Source organism: Zalophus californianus, chromosome 4 (assembly GCF_009762305.2).
Source record: "Zalophus californianus isolate mZalCal1 chromosome 4, mZalCal1.pri.v2, whole genome shotgun sequence".
NCBI classification, from domain to species: Eukaryota; Metazoa; Chordata; class Mammalia; order Carnivora; family Otariidae; genus Zalophus; species Zalophus californianus.
In genome coordinates this window covers 129,398,350-129,425,778 of record NC_045598.1, presented here as the reverse complement: position 1 = coordinate 129,425,778, position 27,429 = coordinate 129,398,350, and the positions used below count along the sequence as shown (strand labels likewise).

Here is a 27,429-nt window from a genome sequence, read left to right as displayed (position 1 = left end):
TGTCATATTGGAAAAAGAAGCAATATGCATGACGGACATCACCAGGAATGTCTGTGTGCTGCATGTGTACACTTTTTTGCAGTCATTATATTGAACATGCCTCATTTTGAAGATATGACCTTGAGTTGTCATTGCTTTGGAAAACACGGACTGGTTAGGACATCCATTACTGTCCTCGAACAAATGCTATAGCAGAATCCCCAAGGGAGACAGAGATTTTACTGGTCTCCGGACAAAGGAATCCATTTCTCGGAGCATATGCTGAGTGTGATGAGCTGTAAAATGAAGTTAATTTCTGGGTCAGACCAAACGAGGTGAAAGACTGAGTAACTGGATAGGAGGGAGACCACATATTCTTCAGACGGAAGAATAACTGCATCTTTTCAGATAATGTCACACATATTTGTGGTCTATTTGACAAGGCCCATGTACAGCAATAAAGAGAAGCATCATCTCACAGCTCTGCTTTGGTGTCTAGGAAGCTCTCATTGTGAAATCTTTAATTTCAGGTTGTACTTCATGCAGAGTAGTAGAAGAAAAGAGGACAGTACCCCATCGCTAAGAGCATCCTGTAAGTGGAAAAGCTATTCATATTCTCATGAGTTCTTGTAGTTGAAGTTTTAAAACAGAAGGATTGGAATTTTCTGTCTTCCATTTGGGTTACTTGATTATCAAAGCTGGAACAAGATAACATTTTTGTATTATATTTATTACTAGGGGTTAATTTTGTTGAAATTTCAGGGTATTTCTCTAGATGAGATTCTCTTTAAGTTAGTAATGGTTATTCTGTTTTTTTTTTTTTTAAAGATTTTTATTTATTTATTTGTCAGAGAGAGAGAGAGAGCACAAGCAGGGGGAGCAGTACAGGGAGAGGGAGAAGCAGGCTCCTCACTGAGCAAGGAGCCCGATGAGGGGCTCAGTCCCAGGACCCTGGGATCATGACCTGAGCCGAAGGCAGACACTTAACGACTGAGCCACCCAGGCGTCCCTATTCTGTTATTTTCCATGCAAAGCTTTCTTTCTGCTATTTGCAGCTGCCCTGATTTTTTTTTAAGTTTTGTTTATTTATTTATTTATTTTTTAGTAGTTTCTACACCCACTGTGGGGCTCGAACTCACAACCAGGAGTGAGATCAAGAGTCGAATGCTCTTCTGACTGAGCCAGCCAGGAGCCCCTGCCCTGATATTTTTAAACACAATATACACTATATTGGAAGCAAAGCCCACATTTTTATTCTATTTCCTACTTTCCCTACCCCCACTCAGTCGTAAGTGCTTTGAAAGCAGAGTATTAGCCTTACAATACTGCCAAGTATGATAATTAACTTGGAGATTTTTTTTTTAAATATTTTATTTATTTATTTGTCGGAGAGAGAGAGAGTGCAGCAGACAGAGGGAGAAGCAGACTTCCCGTTGAGCAAGGAGCCCTATGTGGGACTCGATCCCAGGACGCTGGGATCATGACCAGAGCTGAAGGCAGATGCTTAACCGACCGAGCCACCCAGACATCCCTAGCTTGGAGATTTTTAAACTGTTGTGTTTTTTTATTTATTTATTTTTTATTTTTTTAAGATTTTATTTTATTTGAGAGAGAGCAGGAGCCAGGGGAGAGGCAGAAGGAGAAGAGGGACAAGCAGACTCCCCGCTGAGTGCAGAGCCCAACGCAGGGCTTGATTCCAGGACCCTGAGCTCATGACCCGAACTAAAGTCAGACAGTTAACTGACTGAACCACCCAGGCGCCCCAAACCCTATATATTTTATGTTTTCCCAATAAATACATACCTATAATAAAGTTTAATTTATAAATTAGGCATAGTAAGCAATTAACAACATAATAAAAAAGAACAATTATAACAATATGTTGTAATAAATGTTATGTGAATGTGGTCTCTCTTTCCATTGATTAGACAACTATAAATCAGTCCTCTAGAAATAAAGGTCAGCATTGAAGCTTGACATCAGGGTCCCAATCACACCTAGAGGGCAGTTAGCCTCTCTCCTGTTCCCCACAGTGGCTGTTCTGAACCCTTACCACTTTTCTCAGGTTCCATACCGCATTTCTAGTCTCATCTCCTGGGACAGAGAACTTCACCTCCTTTCTACCCGTGGAAAAAGGAGTCACCAGTTTCCACCATCACACTTCCTGTACACCTTACATTAGGTGTAGTGAGAGGCAGCACTGGCAGTGCTGTAGATGGTCAATAAAGTAGGTGTTGAATGATGGAAAGAGCACAGGCGTTGGAATTGGGTCTGGAATGTAAGCCCATATCTATTCTAGGTTTCCTAGAAAATAGAGCCTGAAGCAAGGCTTACATGCTGGTCCTTTATTGGGAGGTGGGACCCCAGGCAACAAGAGTGAAGGAAAATGAGACAGGAAAGGATGGGAAGAAAATATAAGGTGGGGCACCTGGTAGAGTGTGTGACTCTTGATCTCAGGGTTGTGAGTTCGAGCCCCATGTTGGATGTTGAGATTACTTAAGAAGAAAGAAAGAGAGAGAGAGAAAGAGAGAGAGAAAAAGAAAGAAAAGAAAAGAAAAGAAAAGAGAAAGAAAGAAAGAAAGAAAAGAAAGAAAAAGAAAGAAAGAAAGAAAGGAAAGAAAAGAAAAGAAAAAGGGTGCCTGGGTGGCTCAGTCATTAAGCGTCTGCCTTTGGCTCAGGTCATGATCCTAGGGTCCTGGGATGGAGCCCCACATTGGCCTGTTTCTCCCTCTCACACTCCCCCTGCTTGTGTTCCCTCTCTCACTGTCTCTCTCTCTGTCAAATACATAAATAAAATCTTAAAAAGAAGAAGAAGAAGAAAGAAGGAGGGAGAGAGGGAAGGAAGGAAGGAAGGAGGAGAGGGAGGGGCAGGCAGCACCTAGATGGCTCAGTCAGTTGTGTCTGACTCTGACTCTTGATTTTGGCTCAGGTCATGATCTCAGGGTGGGGCTTGGCCCTCAACAGGGAGTCAGCTTAAGATTCTCTCTCCTTTCTCCCTCTGCCCTTCCCCCCTCAAAAAAGAAAGGGAGAAAGAAAATAAAAGAGAAAATAAAAGGTAGTGTGTCTCGCAATCCCTGCTTTATGAAGGCACACAGGCTCAGCCACAGGCAGTTTTCTAGAAAGACTTTACAGCAATAATATGTTTTAGAAAATATTTCAGAAGGCGAAATGGAGAGGGACTTAATCTGCTGCCCATGGGGAGTTAACTTCTGCACCCCTTGGGCAGCCACTGGAGAAGCTCTGCTGTCTGATGATTCAGATGAGTCTGGAAATTATGGGAGGAGCCAGTGAGTTTGGTGGCCAAGGACTCCAGGGTCAGACAGGAACCAGGTGAACCGAGGTGGCATGAAAAGAGGTGTTCGGTAGACCAGCTGGGAGACTTAGCCTCTCTGTGGTGAAGAAGTTATTTAACCTCTTTTTGTTCACTTTCCTTATCTTTGTTTTTAAAATTTTTTAAGATTTTATTTTTAAGTAATCTTTCCCCAACATGGGGCTCAAACTCACAACCCTAAGGTCAAGAGTTGCTTGCTCTACCAACTGAGTCAGCCAAGGGCCCCTCCTTATCTTTAAAATAGGGATAAGGGGCACCTGGGTGGCTCAGTTGGTTAAACGTCCAACTCTTGATTTCGGCTCAGGTCATAATCTCAGGGTCATGAGACTGATCCCCCACATCAGGCTCTGCACTCAGTGGGGAGTTTGCTTCTCTCCTTCTCCCTCTCCGTCTCCCTCTGCCCCTCATCCCACCCCCCTTCATTCACGCGCTCTCTCTCAAATAAATCAATCTTGAAAAAAATAAAGAGTAAAATAGGGATAATAACAGCCTTTTAGGATTAGTGTAGAAATTAAATAAAACAATGATTATATTAATTATAAATGATATATAACATCTAACATTTCCTGATCAAATACTGTGTATGCTCTGGGCATTGTGCTAAGCACTGTACGTTAATTGCCTTATATAATCTAAACAATAATCCTGTGAGGCAATATCTTTTTTTTCATCAACAGATGAGGAAACAAAGGTTAAAAAAGGTTACACAGCTAGTGAGCAGCAGAGCCCAGATGTGAATTCTAAGGGTGACTATTGGTGTAAATGTGTAATTAGTACGCTTTTTTCATTTGTTAATTCATTCATTCATTCTTTCACCAAATATTTTTGAGAACCTATGCTGTATCAGGTATGTTCCAGGTGGGTGGGACACATGGATGTCAAAACCCAAACCCCTGCCCTCAGGGAGCTTAAATTCTAGTGGTGGGGAGTGGAGGAGACGTTCACTAGAGAGCAGATGCTATGAAAAAGGACATGTAGTATGTCCGAAAGCAAGTGCTTTGGAGATCAAGCCAGGTCTGGGAGACTGGGGGTGCAGAAAGGTAGTAATTTGACCAAGGGCAGTCAGGATAGGCCTCAACACCAAGGTAAGGGAGTCGTGGGTGGGTATCTGGGGAGGATCCTCCCAGCCCGAGGAGCCAGCCCATTAGTCTTTTTTTTTTTTTTTTTAAGATTTTATTTATTTATTTGAGAGAGAGAGAATGAGAGCCAGAGAGCACGAGAGGGAAGAGGGTCAGAGGGAGAAGCAGACTCCCTGCCGAGCAGGGAGCCCGATGCGGGACTCGATCCTGGGACTCCAGGATCATGACCTGAGCCGAAGGCAGTCGCCCAACCAACTGAGCCACCCAGGCGCCCCCCCCCCCCCTTTTTTTTTTAAAGATTTTATTTATTTGACAGAGAGAGACACAGCGAGAGAGGGAACACAAGCAGGGGGAGTGGAAGAGGGAGAAGCATACTTCCCGTGGAGCAGGGAGCCTGATGCGGGGCTCGATCCCAGGACCCTGGGATCATGACCCGAGCCGAAGGCAGACGCTTAACGACTGAGCCACCCAGGCGCCCCCGGCACATTAGTCTTAAGGGTAAAATGTGTCTGTGACAAAGGGAGAGCAAGGGGAGCAGGCTGGCTGGAGCAGAGGCAGGGAGAATGATAGAACAGAGGAGTGGGAGTTGAGAGGTGGGAGGCTACAGACCACACAGTCTTGGAGGATCTTGGAAGCCTTCGGAAGGGTTTAGCTTGCATTCTGAGTAATGCATGGCATACTATGATGCCATATAATGTAAGAGCACTTATTACATCAAAGCATTTATGACAGTTGCAATCTTTTCATTGTCCTCTGTCCTCAGTACAGCACCGAATCTACTCTTGCTAAGATCATTAATGAACTCCTAACTGGGAAATGCATGTACACTTTTAAAATCTTAGCAGCTCTCCATTACATTTGGCTTCTACTTGATATTTAGACAAAATATATTTATTTATTTATTTTTAAATATTTTATTTATTTATTTCAGTGAGAGAGGGAACACAAGCAGGGGGAGTGGGAGAGGGAGAAGCAGGCTTCCTGGGGAGCAGGGCGTCTGACATGGGGCTCGATCCCAGGACCCCGGGATCATGACCTGAGCTGAAGGCAGACACTTAACGGCTGAGCCACCCAGGTGCTCCAGCATATTTCTTTACATTTAAGATGCTATATATGATATCTTAAATGCAAATTGATAATAAGCTGCATTCCTGTGTTGAAAATGTTTAAATGTGTGATGAGAGTCAAACTGAGGAAACATTGCATAGGTGGAGACTTTGCAGATCAAAGCAACGTTCTTGACCCCAGATATAGCTCCTTCAAACTTTGTATTAACTGTGTGGCATTAGGCAAATTAGTAAATATTTTCGAGATTTATTTTTCTCATCTTCAAGGTCTTCAAAAGATTATTGTGAATGGCTTATCATTATACCCATTCTGCAGATGGGCAAACAAATCCAGAGAGATTGAGGAACCAACTTCATATTCCCCTTCTGAACAAAGACGAAATTTCATTTGCACCTGTGAAACTGGGGAGCCTAGTGATCACCAGTGCTTCCGTAAAGCACCGTCCCAGCTCTGCAGAGGTGGGCTAAGGTAGCAGCAGCTCATAGGACCAGAATTCTCTTTCAAAATAATTTTAGATCCACACTTAACTTACAGATAAAAGGACACTTGAAGCCCTGAGGTCTACAACTCTAGAAAATCATGACTATAATAATTCTCGTATGGCCTAGAAAATTTAAAACCAGATATAAACAAAGATTAAACTTAGCTATATAGATATCTGAATATCTGTAAGACTTCTAGTATTGACCAATACATCTTTCTGTGCCTTCTTAAAATTAGTTCTTTTTTTTAAAAAAAAGATTTTATTTATTTATTTATTTGAGAGAGAGAATGAGAGCATGAGAGGGGGGAGGGTCAGAAGGAGAAGCAGACTCCCCGCTGAGCAGGGAGCCCGATGAGGGACTCGATCCCGATGAGGGACTCGATCCCGATGAGGGACTCGATCCCGGGACTCCAGGATCATGACCTGAGCCGAAGGCAGTCGCTTAACCAACTGAGCCACCCAGGCGCCCTTAAAAATAGTTCTTCATGCATCCTTAAGACTGGTAAAATTTACATTAATGTAACTGGAGTGACAGATTATACATTATGAAGGTGTTATAAATTGGGGGAAAGCAGAAGTTAATGGAGAAAATGAAAGAAAAGCTAATACATAAATAAAATCAAGATCTGGTTATTTGGGGGAAAAAACAGCAAATAGAGAAATCTGACCAAGATAAAAATAAAAAGAAAATACCAACAGAAAAACATTAGGAGTAAGAAATAAATCCTGAAAGGATTTTTTTCCCACAAACCCCGAGAAGATGAAAAAATAGGACAGTATTATTACATAAAATATTAATAAATTTGAAAATATGTATCATTGAATATAAAAATATTCTTTGAGTATATTCTATGAATATAGAAATTACCAAAGTTGTTTTAAGAAGAGGTTGAAAAATTGAATAGGTCAATAACCTTAGAAAGAACTGAACATGTTGCCAATGATCTATTTCTTCAGGCGCCCCCAATGATCTATTTCTTTTTTTTTAAATTTTTATTGTTATGTTAATCACCATACATTACATCATTAGTTTTTGATGTAGTGTTCCATGATTCATTATTCGCATATAACACCCAGTGCTCCATTCAGTACGTGCCCTCTTTAATACCCATCACCAGGCTACCCATCCCCCCACCCCCTCCCCTCTAGAACCCTCAGTTTGTTTCTCAGAGTCCACAGTCTCTCATGGTTCGTCTCCCCCTCCGACTTAATCCCCCAATGATCTATTTCTTAAAAGGGTATGAGGACCCAATGGTTTTATACGTTATGTGAATCTGTGCAACCTTTAAGAAATAGCTGATTCCTGTCATTTAAATGGTTCCACATTATAAAAAAGGTTGGAAAAGTTCCCAAAGTCCTGAGGGAAAAGACATAAATGGTAGTCTAGAAGTTGATATTTGTCCAGATCTGGTTAGAAAATAATAGCATTATCTATCTACATCACTGAGTTTCCTGAGGAACATAGCTGGCTTGAGCAAAAATGTGGCAGAGAGCTCAGTTTGCACTACACACGTGAAAAGCAGTCCTTAGGGGCGCCTGGGTGTCTCAGTTGGTTAAGCGTCTGCCTTTGGCTCAGGTCATGATCTCAGGGTCCTGGGATGGAGCTTCGTGTCAGGCTCCCTGCTCAACGGGGAGTCTGCTTCTTCCTCTCCCTCTGCCCCTCCCACCCCCGCTTGTGCTCTCTTTCTCTAATCTAAAAAAAAATTGTTTTTAAAAAGCAGTCCTTAGCACAAGATGTGGCAGGTGATGAAGCTGACCTCCCCTGTCACGGGGGCTCTGCTTCCCTTCCTGGATCATGTACGTGCAAGAACTTCCTTTTTTGCAAAGAGTAGGGGGAAGGACTACACCCTTGAGCTTAAATCCTCAAATTAATAAGATGAAGTGGTATAATTTCTTTCTTCCCTCTTGCTTTCGATCTTTCTTCACTCACATTTTTTTAGAACTCATAGAACACACTTTTTAATTTAACTTAATTTGATTTTCACACTTTGTTTTAAAAGTTATACTCCTTTCATTATTAAACAAAATATCTATCAGCATGTTTAAGATTCACTTTTCTTGATCAAAGAAGGTCTTCATTTCGGGCTCTAATTTCAGAAACTATGTAGTTTGTACTCGCTGCAGCAGCATGAATTTTTTTTTTTGTGGTAAAATACACATGACATTATTATTATTATTTTAAGATTTTATTTATTTGACAGAGAGAGACAGCGAGAGAGGGAACACAAGCAGGGGGAATGGGAGAGGGAGAAGCAGGCGTCCCGTTCAATCCCAGGACCCTGAGATCATGACCTGAGCCGAAGGCAGACGCTTAACGACTGAGCCACCCAGGTGCCCCCACATAAGACTTATTATTGAAATCATTTTTATTATTATTTTAATTGTGGCAAAATATGCATAACATAAAATTTAGCATCTCAACTCCATTTACGTGTACAGTTCAGTGGCATTAAGTACATTATTCTGGTGCATCTAACACTAGGATTCATCTCCAGAACTTGCTTCATCTTGCAAAACTGTAACTTTGTATTCATTAAGCGATAACCTCCTATTCAACCCTCCCTCCCAGCCCCTGGCAACCACCATTCTACTTTCGGTCTCTATGAGTTTGACTACTCTCATATAAATGGAATCATACGGTATTTATTGTTTTGTAACTGGCTTATTTCACTTTGCATAATGTCCTCAAGGGCAAGGTGGCAGTAGGAGCCGAAGGACCTATACCAGTTGCCCTGGGCGGACCTGAGAAGGTGCAAGAGTGAAGGCCGTGGGCTTTGGGAAGAGATGGATAGCAGTTAGGATGGTGACTTAGCCACTCTCATTAGGAAAGTGATTTTATTTTTATTTATTTAAAAAAAATTTTTTTTGGAAAGTAATTTTAGGGAAGTTACTCAATTTCTCTAAACTTTAGTCTTTTCCTCCTATTTTTTTAAGATTTATTTACTTATTTGACAGAGAGAGAGACAGCGAGAAAGGGAACACAAGCAGGGGGAGTGGGAGGGGGAGAAGCAGGCCTCCTGCCGAGCAGGGAGCCTGGTGTGGGGCTCGATCCGAGGACCCTGGGATCATAACCTGAGCTGAAGGCAGCCGCTCAACTGACTAAGCCACCCAGGTGGCCCTAGTCTTTTCCTTCCTAATGGGTTAATAAAGACATCAAAGGTTTAATGTGAGGCTTAAATGACGTAATGGTTTGGAAAGGAAGTAGGGTATTAGGACATGTTGGTCGACCTCTCAGGCCTTTTGGGGGCTCAGGGTCTGGCTTGAGACTGGCTGTGTAGATTTGGGAGCTCTCAGCATGTGGGTGAAAGTTAAAATCAGAAGAAAGCTGAGATTGCCAAGGAGATGTGGAGAGGTGTGTGTAAGAGAGGTTGGGGCCGGCCCCTGGGGAGCCTAAGCACCTACACAGTGGGCCCCCAGCCCCACGGGGCCCACAGGAGTCACCCAATACACTCCATATGTAGACCTGTGGGCTCAATGGCTGGTTTCTTCTCATGGAATCTTAGTCCTTTTCACTTCTTTCCCCCAATTCTGGCCTTTTGGCAAAAGAAAACATTTCCCAGGAGCCCAGCGGATGGGTCTTTCTTAACCGACTGAGCCACCCAGGCGCCCCGGGACTCGGTCTTTCTTGAAGCAGTCAGTGATTCTCTGGACTGATAGCTTATCTATGGATGGAATCCTAGCCAGGGGCAGGAGGAGTAGGGGGAGAGCTCAGATATCTAGCTTTGCTTCTGTCATTCCACTGGGAGTGGGTACCTCAGGCTGTAACTCCTGACGGAGCCAGGTGGAGAACGCCAGGCCCTTGCTTGAGTTCAGTAGTCCTCAAGCCGAGTGTTGGTGACAGGCATGTCATTTTATGATTTCCATTACAAAGAAAAAGGGAGAGCACGGTTTTCACTTGTTTCTTGTATATTTTTTTAAAGATTTCATTTACTTATTTAGAGAGCATGTGTGAGCGGGGCGGGGTAGGGCAGAGGGAGAGAGAGAGAGCATCTCAAGTAGACCACGCTGAGCACGGAGCCCAACATGGGGCGATTTCATGACCCTGAGATCATGACCAGAGCTGAAATCAAGAGTCGGATGCTCAACCAACTGAGCCACCCAGGCACCCCTGTTTCTTATATTTTAAAATATGATTCAGGCCATCCTGGCCTTGATAGACTTTGCGAGAACCTCTATAACTCTGGTGACCATGGTCCTGGTGAAGAACTTGGGGGTCCCCCGGGTGTCTGCTGTGCTCAGCCTTGATTGAGTTGCTGAGTGAGCAGACACCTGCCCCAGTGGTCTGAATGCACACCACTCATCACAAAGAAGTCACAACACCCAGCTGAGCTTGTGCAGCTTCCCCAGTTTCAAGCTGACCTTTCCCCCACCCCCCACCATGAGCCTGCAAGGATAAAACCCAGCTCACAGGGAGACCCAATACTAACTACCACTGGTTTTGCTCACCTACTCCCTAAGGTAATCTTGGAACACCATGGATACTCTCTCCACATTTTAAACTTGACATCTAAATGTGTTTATTATAAGTTTAAATAATTATAGAGGGTGACTTTTAAAAAAATTAAAAGGTTGTGGGACACCTGGCTGGCTCAGCCAGTAAAGCACACTACTCGTAATCTCGGAGTCGTGCGTTCAAGCCCCACAATGGGCATGGAGCCTACTTTTACAAAAATAAATAAATAAAAAGGTTGTACATTTTTAAAAAAAGATTTTATGTATTCATTTGCGAGAGAGAGAGAGAGAAAGAAAGAACGCATGAATGGGGAAAGGGCAGAGGGAAAGGAACAAGCAGAGTCCGCGCCAAGCAGGATGCCCATCGTGGGGCTCCATCCCAGGACCAGGGGATCATGATCTGAGCCGAAGGTAGGCGCTTAACTGACTAAGCCACCCAGGTGCCCCAAGGTTGTACCTTCTTTAAAAAGCATCCAGTGGGGGGCGACTGGGTGGCTCAGTCATTGGGCATCTGCCTTGGGCTCAGGTCGTGATCCCGGGGTCCTGGAATCAAGCCCCTCATCAGGCTCCTTGCTCCAAGGAAAGCTTGCTTCTCCCTCTCCTACTCCCCCTGCTTGTGTTCCTGCTCTCGCTGTGTCTCTCTCTGTCAAATAAATAAATAAAATATTTTTTTAAAAAGTATCTGGTGGATTCTCAGTATATTAATGACTTAATACTTAACCATTATCCGGGCGCCTGGGTGGCTCAGTCGTTAAGTGTCTGCCTTCGGCTCGGGTCGTGATCCCGGAGTCCTGGGATGGAGTCCCACATCAGGCTCTCTGCTCAGCGGGAAGCCTGCTTCTCCCTCTCCCACTCCCCCTGCTTGTGTTCCCTCTCTTGCTGTGTCTCTCTCTGTCAAATAAATAAATAAAATCTTTAAAAAAAAATACTTAACCATTATCCATTTAAAAATAAGCTAATTAGGTGCAGTCTTAAAAGTCTTAAAAGGAAAGCAAGAGTTAGCCAAGCAAAGGAGAAGGGGGGAACTTTCCAGGTGGAGGGAACAATACCGTGGAAGGCAAAGCAAAAATGAAGACATCCTGATGAAGGCAAGGAGGTAGAAGCAGTCCCATGGATGGAGGGTGAAGTGGGAGGCTGGGAATGGAAAAGACGTGACAATCAGAATCAGGTAGGGGACATGTAAGCTGCAAATGTCAGAGTGGGCGTTAACTGAAGAGTTTAGAGAATGACCCCAGACTGGTGCTTTAACTCTTCTGATGGCACTGTGGACAATGGGCAGAGGTGGCCAGAAGGCTGGAGAGTGGGAAGAACATTTGGAGGCAGTGTGAGTGTATGAATGGGCAGATCATATTTATGAATTACTCTAACAGTGGCCATCTTCACCGAAAGCAGTGGTCACAATGCTGAAGAGAGAGCAATACAGAGCTGTTGGTTGAAACCTAATTACCCCTCTGTGATTCCCCAATCCTTTACGAACATCTTTTCTGCTGCTTTTTCAAAGTTAAAAGATTGTTTTATGAAACCCAATATTTTTTCAGCAATCTTCAGAATATGAAGGAAGAGCTTAAGCTTTTGAAATTTCCTTTTGAGAATGAGAGGAAGCATGGTTTATTGGCTATCTGGAGAAGCCACAGTCCGGTCATTGATGAAGTATTTATGAAGCATGCTTACGTGCATGTTTCTTTGCTAGGAATTCAATGATAATCTAAATGCTTCTTTGCTATTAATCTTATATGTATATTTTTTAAAGATTTGTTTATTTGAGAGAGCGAGAATGAGAGAGAGAGTACATGAGAGGGGGGAGGGTTAGAGGGAGAAGCAGACTCCCTGCTGAGCAGGGAGCCCGATGAGGGACTCGATCCCCGGACTCCAGGATCATGACCTGAGCCGAAGGCAGTCGCTTAACCAACTGAGCCACCCAGGCGCCCTCTTATATTCTTTTTTAAAAGTTGAATGTTCTTTGATTTTGTTCTCTTTTTTGAATGTTATTTGATTCTTTAATTTTTTTTTAAGACTTTATTATTTGAGAGAGAGAAAGAGCGCACAAGCGAGTGGGGAGGAGAGGCAGAGGGAGAAGCAGACTCCCTGCCAAGCAGGGAGCCCAATGTGGGGCTTGATCCCAGGACCCCAGGATCAGGACCTGAGCAGCCACCCAGGCGCCCTTTTTTATTTGTTTATTTTTAATTAGGTAGGCTCCACCCCCCAGCATGGGGCTTGAACTCAAGACCTTAAGGTCAAGGGTTGCACGCTCTACAGACTGAGCCAGCCAGGTGCCCCGGTTGTGATTCTTTTTCTTTTACTTTCTTTCTTCTTCTTTTCTTTTAGAACGTCTGTGATTCTTAATATCGGAGTTTATTTTGGTTGCTTTGTGTTTTCTTAACCTTCGATGTCAATTTTTTGTTGGGTATTAAAGCGGATTTTTTTTTTTTAAAGCTTTCTGGAATGAAAATGTTAAAGATTGCTCAGTCATCACCTTATCCTGCCTAAACCTCAGGGCTATTAGCTGGTTGCAGTTCACCTTTCTCTATTTCCCCATTTTCACATGAAAAGATCAGTCTGTTATATCCAATTTTGTGGAAGCCGTGTACTGTATTTATTGGTTCTGGAATTGTGCTTATGCTATGATTTATTATGATTGTTTGACATCTTTGAGATGGAGTAGGGCTGAAACCGTAGACTAGCTGCCTGTTTTCTTTCAATTAAAAAAAAAGTGCATGTATACATGTGTGTGTAAAAGCATATATATACATTTATGGGTAGATTATCTCTGAAAAGGCACACAGAACACCCAGAACACCTTAAGTTCTGGGAGGGCAATTAGATGGAGAAAACCAGGACAAGGGGGAAGGAGACACTACTTTCTCACTGTCTGCCCTTTTGTAGTGTCTGAACTGGTTCCTTTGTGCATGCGTTAATTTATTAGAGAAAAGAACTGGAGACAAAACTAAGAAACTGTACTTACTTGGTGGCGATTTTCTCAAGCTGACAGTAAAGGGAAAAGCAGCGTGAGATGGTAGGGTAGGGACTGGGTGAGAGAATGAGCCAGAAGCTCTGGGTGCCGGCCCCGCCCCTGCTGCTCAGAGCCATGCTGTCTGGCAAGTAAAGCCTTGCTCAAAGGCTTCAGCAAGGTGGAGCCCTTGGCAATGGAACAGGTGTCTGAGACACAGATCATGAAGACACAAAGTAGTTCAGCACATGCTTAGTGCTGACGTGATTTCAGAGTTCAAAACAAAATCTAGTCGATTCCTTAAACTTTAGAATTTCATGTGATTTGGGGGGAAATTGGAGGGTTGAAGCTAGACCAGATTTTGAAAGTAATGGAGGAGAAAAAAAAGAAAGAGAAAAGTGATGGAGGGAAACAGAACTGACACCGAGTGATGAACCTAGCTGGGTGGAAGATGTACAGATCCCTGTAATCTGAAGAAGATGGGTTGAAATCAGTCCTATCTCTAAAGCAGTGGTTTTCAAAGTAGGGTTCCCGGACCAGCACTATCAGCATCACCTGGGAATTTATTAGAAATGTAAATTCTCGGGGCACCCGGGTGGCTCAGTCATTAAGTGTTTGCCTTCAGCTCGGGTCAGGATCCCAGGGTCCTGGGATCAAGCCCCGCATCAGGCTCCCTGCTCAGCGGGAAGCCTGCTTCTCCCTCTCCCACTCCCCCTGCTTGTGTTCCCTCTCTCGCTGTGTCTCTTTCTGTCAAATAAATAAATAAAATCTTAAAAAAAAAAAAAAAGAAATGTAAATTCTCGGGGCGCCTGGGTGGCTCACGCGGTTAAGCGTCTGCCTTCCGCTCAGGTCATGATCCCAGTGTCCTGGGATCCAGCCTTAGCCGGCTCCATTTTGTGCTCTCCATTCCAATAGTGCTCAGTGGGGAGCCCCCTTCTCCCTCTCCCTCTGTCCCTACCCCCACCTCTCTCAAATAAATAAATAAAATCTTAAAAAAATATATATAAATTCTCTAGCCACACCCAGCCTACTGAATCAGACACTGGGGGTGGGGCCAATAATGTGTGTTTTAGTAAGCTCTTCAGGTGATTCTGAGATCTAGAACTATTCTCTCCAGTATGATGGTCATTAGCTACATGTAGCTAATGAGCACTTGAAATGTAGCTAGTCTGCATTTTAATGTACTTTAAGTATAAAATACACACCAGATTTCAAAGGTTTAGTGTGGAAAAAGAAAGCACAAGGGGCACAAGTCTGGCTCAGTCAATAGAGCATGTGACTCTTGATCTCCGCGTTGTAAGTTCGAGCCCCACAATGGGTACAGAGTTTACTTAAAAAAATAAAATCTTAGGGATGCCTGGGTGGCTCAGTGGGTTAAGCATCTGCCTTTGGCTCAGGTCATGATCACAGGATCCCTGGATGGAGCCCCAGTAGGCTCTGTGCTCAGTGGGAAGTCTGCTTCTCCCTTTCCCTCTGCCTCTCCCCTTCCCTCTGCCTCTCCCCCTGCTCCTTCTTCTCCCTCTCTCAAATAAATAAATAAGATCTGAAAAACAAATAAAATCTTAAAAAAAAAGTACAATATCTTGTCCACTGGTGGATGAATGGATAAAGAAAATGTGGGGGAATATATATAGCCCCCCCTACACACAATAGAATATATTCAGACATAAAGAGAAGAAAGTCTTGTCATTTGTGACACTATGGAAGGATCTTGAGGGCATTACACTGAGTAAAATTAGTCAAATATAGAAAGGCAAATACTGTATGATCTCACGTATATGCGAAGTCTAATCAAGCTGAACTCATAGAAACAGAGGAGAACAGTGGATGTCAGGACCTGGAGGGGGGTGGAAATGGGAAGATGTCGGTCAAGGATACAAACTTTCACTTACGGGGCGCTTGGGTGGCTCAGATGGTTAAGCGTCTGCCTTCGGCTCAGGTCATGATCCCAGGGTCCTCGGATCGAGCCCCACATCGGGCTCCTGGCTCAGCGAGGAGCCTGCTTCTCCCTCTGCCTCTCTCCCTGCTCATGCTTTCTCTCTCTCTGTCTCTCTCTGTGTCTCAAATGAATAAATAAAATCTTAAAAAAAAAAACAACTTTCACTTACAACATGAATAAGTTCTGGTGGTCTAATGTACAGCATGATGAGTCGTTGGCACTATTGTATTATATTTTTGAGAGTTGCTAAGAAAATAGATCTTACTTGTTCTCAACACACACACATGCACGCACACAAAGATGAGGTGATGGAGATATTAACTACCATTGTGATAATCATTTCACAATAATACATGTATCAAATCATCACACTATACACCTTAAACTTACATAATGTTACATGTCTATTATATTTCAATAAAGCTGGGGGCTGCAAAGCACAATATCTCAATTTTTTTTTTTTTTTTTTTTTGGATAAGAAGAGAGAGAGAGGAGGGGGAGAGGGAAAGAGCAGGCTCCAACTCAGCACAGAGCCCTATGTGGGGCTCCATCTCACAACCTGAGATCATGACCTGAGCTGAAATCAAGAGTCAGACACTTAACCAACTGAGCCACCCAGGTGCCCCTCTCATTAATAATTTTATATAGGTTACATGTTGCAATATTTTTGATGTTTTGGATTATAAAGTATGTGCTATCAAAATTAATTTCATTTGTTAATTTTTAATTTTTTGAAAGTGGCTACTAGAAAATTTAAAATATTTCCATTGAGGGGCACCTGGGTGGCTCAGTTGTTGGGCGTCTGCCTTCGGCTCGGGTCATGGTCCCAGGGTCCTGGGATCGAGCCCCGCATCGGGCTCCCAGCTCCGCGGGAGGCCTGCTTCTCCCTCTTCCAACCCCCCTGCTTGTGTTCCCTCTCTCGCTGTGTCTCTCACTGTCAAATAAATAAAATCTTAAAAAATATAAAATAAAATAAAATAAAATAAAATAAAATATTTCCATTGGATAATGCTGGTTAAGAATATTGAAATATTCCCTCAGTGGTGGGGAACTCCCTTCAGAGTTTGGGTTTAGGGGAGAGGAGTTTCCTGTTACCTATTTTGTCAGTTTCCTGCAGAGAAGGTCATCATCATCATCACCATCATCACATTCTTTCTCTGGCCATGGGCAACACCTACCTGATTTCCAGAATAACGGAGGTCCTACGTTGCTAATGCAAGGTCCCCAAATAGTGCAATCAAATAGGACTGTTGCAGCAAGTAAAATGGTTATGATTGGAGGATGTGCGATCTTCATGGGACTATCAGTGTATTACCGTGTTCCAACATGGCTGCATTAAAAAGTAAGATTAAAAAAAAAAAAGATTGTTAAAAAACAGTAAGAGTTCTCTGTCTTGAAATAAAATTGCCTCCTTAGTTTGCCCTTGCACAGTTTAGCATCAGTGCCTTATTGATCAGAATTAGGAAGTTAATAAGGTTTGGGCTAATTAATCAGATGGGTAGGGACTGGAACTGCACTGCAAGGCTTAATCAAGTCATCAAACCTCTCAAGCCATGAAGAAGGTAATTAAAGGAAAAAGATGCCTGTTATATAGTAACAGGAGACCAGGAGAGGACAAGAGCAAGATAGAGAACCTCCATTTTCTTTTGTACATTTTCCTGATATAAATCAGACCCAAAGACCAGAGCACGTTGCTCAGCTTCCTATCAGAGAATTAACTTGAATGAATTTATAAATCACCTCATTGGGTAATTTACTTGCCCTAGACCAACTGTCAATGAAACTATGCTTATTTATAACAAATATTATCTTTGTTAAGTTCCACAGGAATGAGTTCTTTAGGATAACCTGCAGTTGTCACTAAGACTGCAGCCATTTTGATTTATAAGCAACAAATAATTCTGCAGTTGATTATTCAACAGATACTGAGTCCCTCTGCTTCCAAACACTGTCCTAGATACTACTGTGGACTCTGTAAACCGTAGAGAGCTATTTATTCAGGTAAATTATGTTGTATGGCAAATGGTGGAGATTCTTGGGAAATCTTTTCTAATCCCTGGGTCTCCCTCAGTCTGTCCCCACACACCTCCTCCCTCAAAATGCTTAGGAACTCAAGTGGGAAAAGAATACGGACAGTGTTGTGGGGGAGGCTGCAAGGTGGAAGACGAAGTGGAGGGGAGGTGGAGGCCTGGAAGTAAGGCAGAGGTTATTGTGTGGGAGCCGGATGACTCTGTGTGGGGGCTGGACTGTCTTGGACTGGAAAGACAAATTCTAAAGGAGCTGAGGTTTGCAGCCATTCAAACTGCATCTGCCCTTACAGCTTCCTGAAGGTAACAGCAAAACACCGCTATATTTTGGAGGCTAGCCACAGGACCCTAAAAGAAGAATCCACTGTATTTAGGAACCAGAAAACCGAGTGTCCTTGTCCAGAGCCCCACAGTGGAGTAGAGAGAGTAGAAGCCAGATTGAAGGGGGAGGGAGTGCCGGCTTCATCTTTCCTCTTCCATTCCTCTCTTGAAATTCTCTCTTCCCCCTCCTCTTTCTTTCTGGAAAGAGGTGTCTGTGTGGGCCAGCTGAGCTAATTAACATCTGAATGTTCCCTCTTTTTCCTGCCCCAGTTAAATCTCTGATTCTTTGAGTTTCTCTAGTACATACTTTATTAAAGTGGAAATGAGAAGTATCTCTAAATTAATTCCCCTCTTCCACATAATGCAATATCTTCATATTAGCTGCGAAAATTCGGAAAATCAACAAATAAAAGGAACGAGGGAGTTCTTAACAGAATTCAAACTGTTTTATGAAGCGTCAATAAGTGAAACAATTTACTATTGCCACATGAATTTACGGATCAGGAATATATAGATCAGTGAAACATGACAGGGAGTACGGCAATACAGGAAAATTCGCTTGAGACTTTAGTATGGTATAGGATAAAGGTGACATTTCAAGTCGCTGAAGTAAAATACAATTTAGTCAATAAATGACGTAGAGGTAACTAGGTTTCTCATCTCAAAATGAAATTCCAGATGGAGACAAACATATGCAAGGGTGGTAATTACTAATTTATTTGTAATAGAAAACAATGGGAAATAACCTAAAATCTGTTGTAGGGTTAAGTAATTTCTGGTCACTCAGGAATACTGGGCTGTCTAAAAAGGAAAAAGGTGTGTTATAGCAAATAATTCCAATATCTATTGCGGTATATGGAAAGGAGGGTGCAAAACCACGTGTAACTGTGTATATATACACAGATACACACCTGCCTGTGTGTGCAAGGAAATATTCTAGTAGAATACTGAAGAAACTAAAAATGGTGGAGATAAATTCTACCCCACCAGCCTCACCTGAAGGCTTTCCTTATGCATACCCATCTTTATGGCTTGAATTTTTAAATAATCTTTAAATTAATTAAATTTAATAAATTAATTTTTATTATTTGTTTTTTTTTAAGATTTTTATTTATTTATTTGAGAGAGCGAGAATGAGAGAGAGAGACAGAACACATGAGGGGGGGAGGGTCGGAGGGAGAAGCAGACTCCCCGCTGAGCGGGGAGCCCGATGCAGGACTCGATCCCAGGACTTGTTTTATTTTATTTTTATTTTTATTTTTATTTTTTTTAAAGATTTTATTTATTCATTTGAGAGAGAATGAGAGAGAGAGCAGGAGAGGGAAGAGGGTCAGAGGGAGAAGCAGACTCCCCGCTGAGCAGGGAGCCCGATGTGGGACTCGATCCTGGGACTCCAGGATCATGACCTGAGCCGAAGGCAGTCACTTAACCAACTGAGCCACCCAGGCGCCCCCGGGACTTGTTTTAATTCAGTAAGCTGTATGCCCAACGTGGGGCTTGAACTCATGACCCCAAGATCAAGAGTTGAAGCTCTTCCCACTGAGCCAGCCAGGCACCCCTCTTTCACATCTTTTTTAAACTAGTTTTTAAAAATTAATTGATTGGGGGGCACCTGGCTGGCTCAGTTGGCAGAGCATGGGACTCTTGATGTCAGGGCCGTGAATTTGAGCCCCACGTCGGGTGTAGAGATCACTTAAATAAATAAAACTTTAAAAATAATAATAAAAACGAAAAAGTAAAAATAAATTTAAAAAGATGCAGAAGAGGCTTAATTCTTTCTAGTGATTTCTAGTCACTCTTTCTAGTGACTAATGGTAAGATTTGGGGGTGAGAATGGTGGTGCCTGGCTGGCTCAGTTGGTAGAACGAAACACTCTTGATCTCTGGGTCATTGAGGTCAAGTTCCATGTTGGGAGTAGAGCTTACTTAAAAAAATAAAAGGATTTGGGGGTGAGGATAACACCAGAGTTTGGGTCCCAGCTAAATCCTTGACAAGCTGTGCAGCTTACTGGCAAATATCCTTCCTGAGCACAACCTTTCTTTAACAGGAATAATAATTGCTGACTTTTAGGTTTATTTTGAAGGTCAAATGAATTAATCCATGTATACAATTCATAGCATAATGCCTGACTCTTCATATGCAGTGATGAAGTGCCTATACCCTCCATTTTATTATATATGTATGTATGTATTTATTTTTAAGATTTATTTATTTACTTCAGAGAGAGAGAGAGAGAGATAGCGGGGGGGTTGTGCAGAGGGATAAAATCCTCAAGCAGACACCCCACTGAGCTTGGAGCCACCCCACCCCACGCTCCCACCCCGGGGCAGATCCCACAACCCATGAGATCACAACCCCAGCCAAAACCAAGAGTTGAATGCCCAACCGACTGAGCCTCCTAGGCACCCCAAATTCCCTCCATTTTATTTTATTTTTTATTTATTATTTTTTTAAAAGACTTTATTTATTTGACAGAGAGAGACACAGTGAGAGAGGGAACACAAGCAGGAGGAGTGGGAGAGGGAGCAGGCTCCAACGAGCAGGGAGCCTGACGTGGGGCTGGATCCCAGGACCTTGGGACCATGACCTGAGCCGAAGGCAGATGCTTAAGGACTGAGCCAACCAGGCGCCCCTAAATTCCCCCCATTAAATAAGTCCTTATGTCAGGGAACTACCTTCCTCTCTACCCCACTTCAGAGATTTCTGTCTGACGTGGCTGTGAACTTTAGCTTCTGAAATCAGAAAATAAAAATATTGGCATCTCTAGACCTTGGTGGCCCAGTTACTTTTTCTCATGCCCTTTATCCTTTTGTCGTGTTCACCACGCAAAACCCAAACACTGGGCCATTTCAGTGCTGCCTTCCAAAAGCCTCCATCTCCAACTTCAGGTTAACTCTCAACACTGCCTGGCAAGTATTTCTTTGCCCTAGTGAGCTTGCTTTCCCACTCATCACAATTTTTATTTCAAACCTCTGCTCTCCTAAAACTTCCAGGCCTTCTAATGCCATCAACAAATGTGCCCAGTCTCTAATTTCACAGAGAAAATGGGAGCCATCAGAAGAGAATGCCTTCACATTCTGGCCCGTTCCATGCTTAACTTACATCCTGCACTCACTCTGCTGTCCTTCCCTCAGGACAAAAGGGAAAATGTGTCCTTTATTCCATCAAAAACTAATCCCAAACTCTGGATTAGATCTCTCCAGGCGTTCCTCCCTCCTCAGAATCAAGGACTTCTCCCTCTTTCCCTTCATTCAAAATGTACTCCAGTGTCCCTATCTCAAGCAACAACAAGGACAATAACATTATCACCATTATTATCTATAACCTCCTCACCAGCACCAACTCTAAATCCTTTCTCTAAAACACAACAAAAAATAGACAAAAGCTCTCCCTAGAATATCTCCAGTTATCACCGCCACCTCTCCCTTCCCTTTTACAACCAAATGTTCTGCAAGAATTTTGCACACTCACTGTCTCTACCTCCACACCTCCCACCTCCCTCCCTGCCCTCTGGCTTCTGCTCCCTCCTCTCCTCTCGCAAGTTCTTGACAAGGATGCAAGGTTGTTCCGGTTGTTAAAATGGACTCTTCTTGGGGCGCCTGGGGGGCTCAGTTGGTTGAGCGCCCGACTCTTGATTTTGGCTCAGGTCATGATCTCAGGGTCGTGAGATCCAGCCCCATGTGGGGCTCCATGCTCAGCTGGGAGTCCACTTGAGATTCTCTCTCTCCCTCTGCCCCTCTCTCCGCTCACTCTCGCGCGCTCTTGCTCTCTCTAAAATAAATAAATCTTAAAAAAAAAAAAAAGGGATGAGATTGGGTGCATTCAGGGACTCTTCTCTCATCTTCATTGTCCTGTCAGTAGTGTTTGTATCTATAGATTGAACACTTATATGTTCCTTCCTTGACTGGAGAAGCCCCTTCTCATTTTCTTCATATCACTCTGACAAGGCTTTCTCCTTATTAGCCTCACTTCCTTGGTCTTTCCCTTGAATGTTGGCATTTCACGGAACTCTATCTTATCTCCTACCCCTGTTCCTACTGTACGCACTCATCAAGGACAATCTCATCCAGCTCTGTGGCTTCAAACGCTATTTGCTAATGATTCTCTCTTCTCTACCTTCAGCCCAAATCTCTCTAGGATAGAACCATACCTACTTCTGGTCACTCATTCATTAGATGATTTGTTCACTGAGCAGTTACTAGGTGCTTGGGAACATAAAAAGGCAAACAAGGTTTAACTCTACTGTTGTTTCCTTCAAGTGTATGTTCAAAAATTTAATAATATTTCCATTTAAGTCTCATTTTTCTTCTGTGATCTCTATTTGGTCATCACCAATGTGCAAAACCACCTATTCAAATATATCCAAACCGAAGTCTTGGTATATGTGTGACTCTTCATCTACCTCCTTCCTAAACTAACCAATCACCAACCTTTGTCTATTTTTACCTCTTGAATCTTTCTCTCTCTCTTTTAAATAGCCCTTGAGTTCTGAAACTTTCTATTTCTTTATATTTTCCTGTCACTTCCATAATACGGGCCACATCACCTCTTGCCCCACACTGGGTTTCTGCTTAGCAGGGACTCAGCTTCTCCCTCTCCCTCTGATCCTCCTCCCTGCTGGTCTCTTTCTCTGTCTCAAATATATAAATAAAATCTTGGGGCGCCTGGGTGGCTCAGTCGTTAAACGCCTGCCTTCGGCTCAGGTCATGATCCCAGGGTCCTGGGATCGAGCCCCGCATTGGGCTCCCTGCTCGGCGGGAAGCCTGCTTCTCCCTCTCCCACTCCCCTGCTTGTGTTCCCTCCCTCGCTGTCTCTCTCTGTCAAATAAATAAAATCTTTAAAACATATATATATGTGTGTATATATATATATATAGGGTGCCTGGGTGGCTCAGTTGGTTAAGCGACTGCCTTCGGCTCAGGTCATGATCCCGGAGTCCTGGGATCAAGTCCCACATCAGGCTCCTTGCTGAGCAGGGAGCCTGCTTCTCCCTTTGACCCTCCCCACTCTCGTGTACTCTCTCTCTCTCATTCTCGCTCTCTCAAATAAATAAATCTTTAAAAAAATAAAACATATATATATAAATATAAATAAAATCTTAAACAAAACACGTTCTTGTTAATTGCTACTTTGCAAGTCTGCATCCCCCACTATGAGGGCATAGGCTTCTTCAGAGCTGGGACCACGTCAATCTTGTTCACTACTGTTATCTCTACTACTTAGTTCAGTGAATACAGCATTAATTGAACGGGCTTCTAAGCACTGAACACATATTAATGTATATAATTAATGTATATAATACATATTTACATAGAATACACATTTTCATCACAAGGTAGCTGCTATTATGGTCTCATTTTATACGTGAGGAAACTATGGTACAAAAAGTGAAGTAGTTTTCTCATAATGGCCACAGACTTAATATGGCAGAGACAGGATTTTATCCTGTCTTTCCAAACCACTACATTCTACTGTGTAGAGGGTACCACAAATCAATATTTATCGACTGACTGGCTGGTTGAATTTCTGTAGGAGTTTCCTCAGCAAGCTTCTTATATCTTACTGCCCCCAACTTGGGCTAGTCTTCTAGGATAAGAATAAAAACTAGTCAGCATTGTATCCTACATTTCATGGCTCCAATTTCTCCCACAATTCTCTGTCCTATTGAGTTGGTTGGGCTGGATCGGTTGTGCAGCCAAACATTCAATGAAGAGTCAACAATGGAGAAAGCTCTTATATACAGAGGAAGTGGTTCTGTTGGAGATTGGGTTGAAAATATTAAATAAAAATCTTTCTTTTTCATTCTGGTCTCTTGCCTCATAAAAGGCATTCATAATTTCTTTTTTCTTTTTTTAAATATTTTATTTATTTATTTGACAGAGAGAGAGAGAGCGCAGACAGGCAGGCAGAGGGAGAGGGAGAAGCAGGCTCCTCACTAAGCAGGAAGCCCCATGCAGAGCTCGATCCCAGGACCCCCGGATCACAACCTGGGCCAAAGGCAGATGCTTAACTGACTAAGCCACCCAGGCACCCCGTTCATAATTTCTAAGTCTTAGGGATATAGTAGAGTTTCCATTTAGATTCAACCACATTTGGGGATGCCTGGGTGGCTCAGTTGGCTAAACATCTGCCTTTGGGGCACCTGGGTGGCTCAGTTGGTTAAGCGACTGCCTTCGGCTCAGGTCATGATCCTGGAGTCCCGGGATCGAGTCCCATATCGGGCTCCCTGCTCGGCAGGGAGTCTGCTTCTCCCTCTGACCCTCTTCCCTCTCGTGCTCTCTATCTCTCATTCTCTCTCTCAAATAAATAAATAAAATCTTTAAAAATAAATAAATAAATAAAAAATAAACATCTGCCTTTGGCTCAGGTCATGATCCCAGGGGCCTGGGATTGAGTCCTGCATCGGGGTCCCTGCTCCACAGGGAGTCTGTTTCTCCCTCTGCCTTCACCCCCTAATTCTCTCTGTGTCAAATAAATAAATAAAATATTAAAAAGAAAAGGGAGTCTCCCTAGATTCAACCACATATAAGTTTACTTTGAATTAATAATCAAAAAACAATAAAATTATATGCTGATTATTATTATTTTTTTCTTTGCAAATTTCAAACCTGAAGAAAAATTTCGAGAAAAGTACAAAGGGGCGCCTGGGTGGCTCAGATGGTTAAGCGTCTGCCTTCGGCTCAGGTCATGATCCCAGGGTCCTGGGATCGAGCCCCATGTCTGGCTCCTGGCTCAGTGGGGAACCTGCTTCTCCCTCTCCCTCTGTCTCTCCCCTGCTCATGCTCTCGCTCTCTCTGTATCTCTCTGTCTCAAATGAATAGACAGAATCTTTAAAGAAAAGTACAAAGAACTCCCATATTCTCTTGACCAATAAGATTCACCAATTTATTTTAAAAAAATCACTTAATTAATTAATTGATTAATATTTAAAAAGCACTAATCACCGAAAATTTTTTTCCACACATTTTTATTAGAACTGGTGCTTGCTAGGGGTGCCTGGGTGGCTCAGCTGTTAAGCGTCTGCTTTTGGCTCAGGTCATGATCCCAGGGTCCTGGGATGGAGCCCCACATCAGGCTCCCTGCTCAGTGGGAAGCCTGCTTCTCCCTCTCCCACTCCCCCTGCTTGTGCTCCCTCTCACTATGTCTCTCTCTGGCAAATAAATAAATAACATCTTAAAAAAAAAAAAAAGAAGTGGTGCTTGCTAGGGAGCGTATGATATACAATAATATCTAATTACTTACAAGTTATCTATTTAATACATTATCTTTTTTTTAAGATTGACCTGGAAAATTCATTTGTTTTACTTCTTTATAGCTTAAGTACAAAGACCCACTGTCTACCGATTCCTCTTAAAAGTTCAATTATTAGAAAATTGATCACATGTCGAAAAGGGACAGATTAATTGCCCCAGAAATCCAAATGAGTAAGGGGCTGGCATCTGCAGAACAACTGACGCTTGCATGTTTGACTCAAGAAGAACTGACTAGGCTCATACACATGTATTATTTTGGCTGTTTAATAACTAATAGGTATGGTTGCTCATCTAGGTTTGGTTGGGGGTATAGGGTGATTCAAAAGTGGCAGCCAATGAAGATAACGTTTGTTTTATTTATTTACATATACTTTAATTCTAAGGGAAAATCTTGAAGAATCTATGTGCATTTTCCCCCCAAGATTTTTGAAAAAGTTTATTTATTTATTTATTGTTAGTAATCTATCTGTACACCCAAATGTGGGGCTTGAACTCACAACTGACCTGGAGATCAAGAGTCACATGCTTTTCTGCCTGAGTCAGTCTGACACCCCATTCCCAAGATTTAATTAGAAATTAAGAATGTTAAGAATGGCCATTTGTATTTTCATTTTAATTATGCAGAATAGATAGGCGCTGTGTGCTGATAATAACAGCCAATACACTGAGTGCCATTATGAAAAGTGGCCTGGTTTCTGTGATATGATCACCATACTCATGAGCACTGACTTTGTGCTATGTGCTTTTCTAAACTTTATATGGATTCATTTACATATAGTCACAGTCTCATAGATCATAAGACCGTGCCTTCAAATTTTGAAGACAATTAACTGTTTGGTATCAGCTAAATGATATCGTGCATGCTGTTAATAGACTCTCAGCATTTTCATCAGTCAGGAGTGTAATGGTGCTGGGAAAATCTAATAATAAAGGTAGGCAATGGTAATTGGTTGTTATGGATTAATCAAAGAATATATAAAGCAGAGCATATAAATTTTAGATCTAATCATCACTGTTTGGAAGTGTTGTGTCCTTTCAGGGACGATGAATGAGCACTGAGAGAAAACTGACATTTTTTTTTTCTCATTAATGACACTTCATTTCATTAAAGATGAGTTTATCACTGGTAATTACCTTCTTTCCTTTAAGTAGGCTTGTAGAGAATAACATGGCTAGAGAAAAAAATACTAAAAAATTTACCATAATCAAATGGTAATTGTTGGTCCTTTTACATTTGCTCTCCTGTATAACAAAGGTTAGATTTTAGGTCCCTGACAACTCTGTGAATACAGTAAAAACCATTGAATTGTACACTTTATTTATGTTTTTAAAGATTTTTATTTATTTATTTGACAGAGAGAGACACAGCCAAGAGGGAACACAAGCAAGGGGAGTGGGGGAGGGAGAAACTGGCTTCCCGCCGAGCAGGGAGCCGGATGTGGGGCTCCATCCCAGGACCCCGGGATCATGACCTGAGCTGAAGGCAGACACTTAATAACTGAGCCACCCAGGCGCCCCTGAATTGTACACTTTAAATGGGTAAATTGCATGGTATGGGAATTATATCACAATAAAGCTGTTATTTAAAAAATGTAGATCCCTGTGCCACTGGAGTTTATAATCTCAAAAAAAATGTATTGATGCACACATTGTATAAACAAAAAATATATATAACTACACCAATTTCCATCTGGTGCAATTTGTAAACTATTGCATGTTTTTGTACCATAATTTTACTTGAGAGAGGATTTATATAATATAGGCAAAGAAAAAACGGGCATCGTATGTTCTATAAAAAGACTGAAATATGCTTCAGTAGGATTGATTTTAATGTAAACTGAGCAATGATAAACACAATTTGATAAACACAAACGCAGCAAATATAAAAAGTGGAATCTAGCCTAGTCACACCCAGACCTATCAAGGCAGAATCTCTGCGTGTGGGATTGAAGCATCAGTAGCTTTAAAACTTCCCAGGTGGGGGCGCGTGGGTGGCTCAATAAGTTAAGGATCTGACTTGATTTTGGCTTAGGTTCTGATCTCAGGGTTGAGAGATCAAGCCCCATGAGGGGCTCCCCGCTCAGCAGGGAGTCTGCTTAAGATTCTTTCTCTCCAAGATGCCTGGGTGGCTCAGTCTGTTGAGCATCTGCCTTCAGCTCAGGTCATGATCCCGGGGTCCTGGGATTGAGACCCGCATCCGGCTCCCTGCTCCGCGGGAAGCCTGCTTCTCCCTCTCCCACTCCCCCTGCTTGTGTTACCAATCTCTCTCTCTCTCTCTGACAAATAAATAAAATAAAACAAGATTCTTTCTCTCGCTCTCACTCTGCTCCTCCCCCTCTCTCTGCCCCTTCCCCACTGTGCAGCCTCTCTCCCCCCCACCTCGCTAAAAATAGTTTCCCAGGTGATTTCAATGAGCCAGTAAGTGAGGGACACTAGGTTAGCTGAAAATGGCTGGGTTACAATCACCTTCTTTCACTTGGATATGCTAGAGATGGACTTCTATCTATAGTAGAAACTGCTTTGCTTATATGTAAATGTACTCAGGGATA

The 27,429-nt window shown here is 42.6% G+C and overlaps 1 protein-coding gene across 5 annotated transcripts in view; it reads left to right on the top strand.

The window, feature by feature from the left end:
- SLCO5A1 (solute carrier organic anion transporter family member 5A1) overlaps positions 1-27,429 on the top strand; it is a 313,993-nt gene that overhangs the window by 5,612 nt on the left and 280,952 nt on the right. For all 5 annotated transcript variants that reach the window (XR_003521575.2, XM_035727091.1, XM_027603033.2 and 2 more), the window contains exon 2: positions 510-571. The gene's annotated coding sequence lies outside the window, so the exon portion shown is untranslated. The remainder of the gene's footprint in view (positions 1-509; positions 572-27,429) is intronic.